Genomic DNA, 7,520 nt, shown 5'->3' with positions numbered 1-7,520 from the left:
TTATGATCTAGTGGAGTGCTAACACCCTTGATAATATTTGTGAAAATATGCTAACACATGTGCACAAGGTGTTTGCAGGGTTGAGATGGGTTTGGGTCCCTCTCGGTGGGATTCGGCGCTTTCGGGAAAATGAAATGTCTATTTTCTATTGCGCCGGATGCAAAATTCTTGGTGATTGGCATATTTGAGCAAGGGTGAAGAAGTTAGAGTTGAAATGGAGTTGGTTGAAATGATGCTGGCGTCGGTCTACTGACCGGACGCTGGGTCACTCAGCGATCGGACGCTGAAAGGCTGCGTCCGGTCGAGCTGTCAGACGGCACAGTGAGTAGGGTTGAGCACCGGACGCTGGTCTGTGTCCGGTCAAGGTGGACCGGACGAGTCCGGTCGAAAAAACATGCCTCGGGGAGCTTACTGGAAATGACCGGACGCTGGGGCTTCAATGTTCGGTCAGTTTTACCGGAGCGTCCGGTCAGCTTCGTAGCCGTTGAAATCTGACGAACAGCGTTTGAAGCTGGTGACGCGTGGCGTCCATCGGGCGACCGGACGCTGAGGGCCAGCGTCCGGTCGGTTTGACCGGAGCGTCCGGTCAGAGCGTGTTTTGCCCAATGAAGGGGTACAACGGCTCTATTTGATGGGGGCTCTATTTATAGCCCCATGGCCGGCTCATGGGGTAACTCTTGCACATTTTCATTGACATAACAACCTTGTGAGCTTAGCCAAAGCCCTCACACTCATCTCCATCATTGATCCATCATCATTGTGAGATTGGGAGAGAATCCAAGTGCTTTGCTTGAGTGATTGCATCTAGTGGCACTTGGTATTCGTGTTGCGCTGCGGATTTCGCTTGTTTCTCTTGGTGGTTACCACCACCTAGACGGTTGGAGCAGCGGTGGAGGATCGGCACGAGTTGGTGATTGTTCGTGGCCATCTCCGGTGATTGTAAGGGGAGTTGTACCTTCCCCGGCGGAGTGCCAAAAGGTAACTCTAGTAAATTGCTCGTGTCATTGAGTTACCTCACTTGTGGGTCGGTTTTTGCGGTGTCCTATCGTGTGGACGAGGTTTGTGAAACACCTCTTAGCCGCCGAACCACCAAGTGTTGGTCGACACAACGGGGACTAGCGTGTTGGCAAGCACGTGAACCTTGGGAGAAAAATCGGTTGTCTCTTGTCATTTACATTCTCCCGGTGATTGACTTGATCTTCATCTTGTGATTGGTTCATCCCCTACACGGTGGTATAATCACCCTACTTACTTGTTTACATTCTTGCAAACTAGTTGATACAAGCTCTTTAGTGTAATTAGAATTGAGAGCTTGCTTTATTATTTACATTCATCTAGTTGAGCTCTTTGGAGTAGCAAGTTTGTGTGCCTAAGTAATCATTGCAACTAGAATTGTTGGATAGGTGGCTTGCAACCCTTGTAGAGCTAGAGCAAGTTTGCATTACGCTATTTGTCATACTAATCAAATTGCTCTAGTTAATTTGTAGATTTTTAAATAGGCTATTCACCCCCCCTCTAGCCATATTAGGACCTTTCAGCTGCCGCCGATAGCCGCGCCACTGCCTGGCTGCGAAACTTCCTACGAGACGCGACTCCTGGTCGAGAACGATTCGAGCGAATGGGTGAGAAAGAAGAAAGTGACAGAGGAGTATCATTGTCTTTTTATGTAGGTGTTTGTTTTTGTTTTTTTTTACCTTTTAATCCAAGCATTTCAGACGGTGTTACAAAGCAGGGGTAGACAAGAGCTTTATTTGAAAAAAGCAGGGTAAAATCACCATTGGACTATGGAATAAGGGTAGAAACACCAAATTCCCTAATATATATTACCTCCATCTAAAAAAGATGTAATTCTGAAATTTTAATGATTGAGTCAAACTTTATCAGGTTTAACTAAGTCTATAATAATAAAAATAATTAACCTTTATGTCTACTATAAAAATATACTTAATGATGGATCTAATTATAATTATTTGGTACTATTAATAATATTGTTTTTATATATACGTGTATTTGGTTAAATTAAAAGATAGATTAATTTAGTAAAAGACTATAATTACATTTTTTTCAGACGGATGAGAGTGGTAATGATGTATTATTAGAGTGATTTGATTGCTCCGTGCGCCGTGTGACATCCACAGACGGAACAAGAGCCGCGAGCGCACAGCTAGCTAGGCAGTAGTGTTCGCTGGTCCGAAAAAATCAGACCAGCCGGCTGGTTGCCCACTCATTTCACTGTTCATCAAAATCAGTCAAACAGTATTTTCTCTTATAAAACCAGCTAGTTTCAGCCCAGTTTCAGACCAGCGAACGTACATAAGCGAAGAAGAAGAAGCCACTGCCATGCATTCTTCGTCAATCGTCACATGCATGTATTGTCTGCGTGACTTCGCCGGTACCGGCCGGCCGGGGACCGGGACCGGGACAAGGACCCGAATGGACGTATTCACTTCATCCCAAACTATAAGACGTTTGCACGGAGGAAACTACTATTTAACACGCTTGCATAACAGTGATCAGGCGACAGTAAAATCAAATGTAATTCTGAGGTATCTTAGTTTTGATTAAATTACATCCTTATCTGAAACGGATCGAGTACTTACGTACAACAAGCATGCAATGCTGTCATGGTCTCGAGCGTGCAGGACACTGAAATATGAAGTCTGGGACTAGGAGACTGTCACCGATTAACCTGCAAGAATTTGGGACAGGTACATACGAAATTGGGAGGAATAAAAAAGAGCACGGTAAAGTTTGGATAAGAAGCAGCAAGGGAGAACAAGTTCAACAAGGCAACAGAAAGGACCCAAAAAAAAAAGGTTTACCTCCCGCGGCACCGCCTCTCTCTCACCGGGCACCGGCCAGTCCGTGGACATCAACTTGTCGTTCCCTAACCCCGGCCCCGTGCCGCCGCCGCTGACCGACCCGTGGCCATCGAGCGCCCGGGACTGCGGGAAGCGGCCATCCTCTGGCGCGTGGTACGGCTCCACGAGATCATGGCGACGCGCAAGAAGGGTCTACTTCGTGCTGGACCTCGCCGGCGACGGTGAGCTGTTCTAGCTCGTGGACCGTGGACGCGTTCAGCCGCATGACGGATGACCTGGCGCGGCACTACTTCCGGTGGCTAGTCTCCGTCGTGCGCTACTGCCGCGACGCGCGCGGTGTGTACCACCCGGGCACCCGGCGGAGAACCGAGAACGCCCGCGGCAGCAGCTGCCAACAAATCAGTGCGTATATACTAGATTGCTAGCTATAAAACCCATGGACCTTGAATCCGGGGCAAGGCCGTGGTGGGCCGCTCGCGCTTAGACACGAACCCACCACTGCGCTCGCGGAAGAGGGGACCGTGGGCTGTCTCCTCGTCACCGCGGGTTAGGCCGGCCCGTCTAACGGTGCCGAGGGCCCAAGGCTTTGTCGGCAATTAAAGATTTAGTATTAGTAATAATCCCAGATTTGGGAACTAACACTAAGGGCCCCTTTGGTTTGAAGGATTGCCGTAGGAATTTTGGAGGATTGAGTTTCCTAAGGATTCTTTCATATAGAGCTCTTTGGTTCACAGGAAGAGTAAAGGAACAATTCCCTTAGGACTGTATTCCTATGGCCAATTTTACAGGAAAAGAAGCATGAGCTCTGAGTTCTTGGAAAATTTCCTGGCGCGAAAACAGACGACTCGCGCGCCTCGCTCGCTTGTTTTCCCGCTGGCTCGTATCGCTTCACGCTTGTGTTTTTAGATAAGGACAAGACCACCGCTCAGTCCAACCAAAACAAAACCCTTCCCCATTGCGGGCCAAGGGACGGCAGCGGCCGCAGCGTCACCGTCTTACACGACGGAGACCCGTCGTCGGCGCAGCCGATGGCCGCCCCATCACCGGTTCACACGATGGCGACCCTATCACCGCTGCACGAGACGGCGGGAGGCCCTCCCCATCGCCGACCAACGAGTCGGCCTGCCCCAACGTCGGCGACCGAGGGTGCAGCACTCGCAGCTACAACGCCGTACGGATCCATGCATTCGCGTGTTCCTCCGTCGTCCAGGTATTTTCTTTTCCCCCATCTGCCTGCAAGTACGTTACTTTTCCCATCTGAACATGAGTCGGAGGCGGAGCTCCCCATGCGACCGCACGGCATCTCGAGGGCCGAGGCCCCAGCGGCAGCTGCTGCCAGCGCGCATTCCGATATGGTTCTTGCCGATCCAGTGGAAGTATCATTGGTATGCACTGTATGCGAGTCCCATCAATACAGCCAACACAATCCTGCAACAATAAAAAAATTGCATTGTTTATATAGTATATTGTCTTTAAGTAGTTTGTTTGACCTTCTGAAATTTAAAAAATAAAATTGTGCATTTGTTCATACCTGAAAGAAGGGGTGGAATTTTGGTCTTCGTAAAATCTGGTGCGGGTGTAGGGAAGGTGGGCGTATGTAGACACAAGTAAGTTGTGTAATTGCATCAAGCACTGCTCCAAAATGGCGACTTATTGTTTCTCCACTGTGCTAAAACTCATATTGCAAGATCTCATTACTTGCATTTCTCGCTAGTGCATATAAGAATATAGCAACCTTCTCTTCTACGGAGATAGCTCTTGAATCAGCAAGTAGTTGCTTCTCACGCAACTTATTGACCAAAGCTTGGAAAACACTAATTTCCATTCGGAAGTTCCTTTTACTTAGGCTCTCGTGGCCTGTTAAGATTTCATGAACACGCTCAGCTCCTGACAGTTTTGATGTATGTATGAGATTCTTACTAGATGATGGCTGTGACGAATCTTGTATTGTAGTGAGAACAAACAACCTGAACTCATCTTTATTTTGTGATCGCCGTCGATAGTTGGGATCCATGACTACACAATGGAAAACCAACTAGGGATACTCAATTATGTTGCAGGTTCACTGTACAGGTTTACCACTAATATATAGTAGAGACCAAACAAGGAACTAAGTTGTCCAACCGTACATAAATAAAAGTTCATATATATTTGCAGAAATTGAAGCTCAGTTATGAGACTTGTGACTTACCAACTAAAGTGTCTGTGCCAGTCAGATCTCTTGCCCTGCTTTATCACTGACCAGATTTGGAGAGGAGCTAGCTGTATGTGAAGAAGGCTTTCTTGTGGTGTTTTGTGACTGAGCAGATGTGGAGATGAGCTACTTGGTCTCTTCAAGATGCAAATGAGAAGGCTGCATTTGTATGCAGATCTGCAGATCTCTTGATGTGCTTGGAGCTGACCTGATGGTGTTGGGGCTACTAACGAATGCAGACCAGCAAAGAACTGAATGCTTGGAGAGGACCTGATGGTGTTGTGGGCTTGGGCCTTCTACGAATTGCAGATCAGCAAAGAACATGTGTGTGTATATGTAGATGCAATTTAGTAACGGCTAGCACATGTGTGTAACGGCTAGCTTTACTTTCAATGCCGTGCAGTTCATATTTTAAAAACTGGGTGCAGCTAACATTTTCTGGGCCCGTTCGCTTCGCTGAAAAAATAAGATGAAATATTGTTCCGGCTGATTTGTTGTGAGAGAAAAATTCTATTCCGACTGAAAAAACAAACTGAAAAAGACGGATTACAAGAGAAACAAACAGGGCTCCTGTGTTTCACCCGAGCTCTTGCCAAAGTGCATCTCATGTAACTTTCCTTTGTTTTCAATTCCATAGGATTGAGAAGTAATGTGATCTCAATTCCTGAGTTTTTTCTTTTCGTATCCTTTACCTATCATGCAATCCAAAGGGGGCCTAAAGGTTTCGTGGTGTAGTTGGTTATCACGTCAGTCTAACACACTGAAGGTCTCCGGTTCGAACCCGGGCGAAGCCAATTTTTTTTTTTTTTTTTGCTTCTTGCTGTTGCTGTTAACCACAAGAAGCAAAAAAAATTAGACTTCATTTATCGATTTTTTTTTGCTTCTTACTGTTGCTGTTAACCATCTATATTATTATATAGTTTCGTGGTAAAAAGCAAATCAAATAGTTTTGTTGTGTCATGCAAAGAACGGTATCTCTCAGATAAGTCCTAAAATAAAGGAGATAAAGATGCAGACAACTTTGGGCATGAACTCCATCCAAAATCTAGTCTAGTCTAGCTATAAAACACGGCATCAATCCCAGAGTATTGTTCTGCTCATGGATGGCGACCCAAGTGACGAACCCTAATAAACTCAATGCAGACATCAACATCGAAGCCTCCTCCCAGAAGCTTACCATGTGCTCATCGCTTCCCTTTTCCCTTTGTTAATAAGCCAGGGAGGAAAAGGCGTCAATTATTATTACTACACACAGAATACCACGCTACATGTTCCCATGAAACAACTGCCAAAAAAAACAGTAGCAACACGAAAAATCACTGTCCAGATCCAGAAACAGCCATAGCTCTGATTGTAATATAGCCCAACATTCCAACGAGGCAACGACAAAGCGCCAAGCCATATATATATGCATCTGAAGAATAACCATGAGTCGAAAGCAACAGGGGAGCAAGGAGAAGTACAGTACAGGGGAGGGATCCAAACCCAATCCAAATGTGGTAGACAGAAGACCTCAAGAGATATGAGCATCTGATCCTATCATCACCGGTTGCAGTGAGCATGTGCTGATAGGGCCTTGAGTGTAACATGCACTTGAATGCTGTAACATCATAGAAAAAGTCTGGAGAGGGAACCCCCTCCGCTCTGAACTCTGAAGATGAGAGCCTGGCATCTTGCAACAAGCCAAGTAGCCAACAAGTCTAGGGCTCCACACAGATTCTCGCGGCTGCTGTGAGCCACAAGTTCGCCAGGAGGATGCTGAACCGTTGCCGTTGGAGCATGCCCACAGTCCACGTCGTGTGCAGATGCATGGACTGACTGGCGAGCTCATATCCTGCAGACCAAACCTTTCCACAAGCAGAAAATGGTGTTAGTTAGGCTACAGATAAGATCAATGTTGTGGGTGTTTGACTGTTGGTTCCCCAGAAATAGCAGGCAGAAAGACAAGATTGATTGATATATGATATACATATGCACTTTGGATTCATAGGCTTGTTATCCAAACTCTGTCTGTAGCTAGGACCTGTTGGTTGGATTTTGGTCAGTTGACAACAAACATTTCAACACTCCTTTTTTATTTTATTTAAAAAGTATTCGAAGGAAAATTGTTTCCACAGTACCTTATGACATCCTAGGAATTGATTGCAGATTGAATACTGTTGTTAAGATCAGTACATTTGTACATACAGTAGGAGCCAGAGTTGGCATCTCAGGGGAGAAAAGTTGCTATCTACATGCAACTCTGCATTTACATGTAAATTGTAGCATTCATGTCCCAGACAAGTATATTGCCATATTGATGTAGATATACTACAGTGCAGCTATAGAGATGCCACCTGTTCCTCATCATGTCAGTATTTTCAGTGATTGCCAGAAAGAAGATCCTTTCTTGATCCTGTAAGTGTCAAGAAAAGGATGGTTAAACCGACTGGTCTTGACGTTATCTACCTCTTTCCTAATATGTACAAAACTGTCAATTCAATCTCAAGGAAGGGATCCACCCG

The 7,520-nt window shown here is 46.0% G+C and overlaps 1 non-coding gene across 1 annotated transcript; it reads left to right on the top strand.

Moving 5' to 3' along the window:
* Positions 1-5,736: 5,736 nt before the first annotated feature.
* TRNAV-AAC (transfer RNA valine (anticodon AAC)) lies at positions 5,737-5,810 on the top strand. Its single transcript has one exon. It is a non-coding gene; the product is annotated as a tRNA-Val (tRNA).
* The last annotated feature ends 1,710 nt before the right edge of the window (positions 5,811-7,520 follow it).

The sequence above is a fragment of the Miscanthus floridulus genome, chromosome 1, assembly GCF_019320115.1.
Source record: "Miscanthus floridulus cultivar M001 chromosome 1, ASM1932011v1, whole genome shotgun sequence".
NCBI classification, from domain to species: Eukaryota; Viridiplantae; Streptophyta; class Magnoliopsida; order Poales; family Poaceae; genus Miscanthus; species Miscanthus floridulus.
This window is presented reverse-complemented; position numbering and strand designations above follow the sequence as displayed.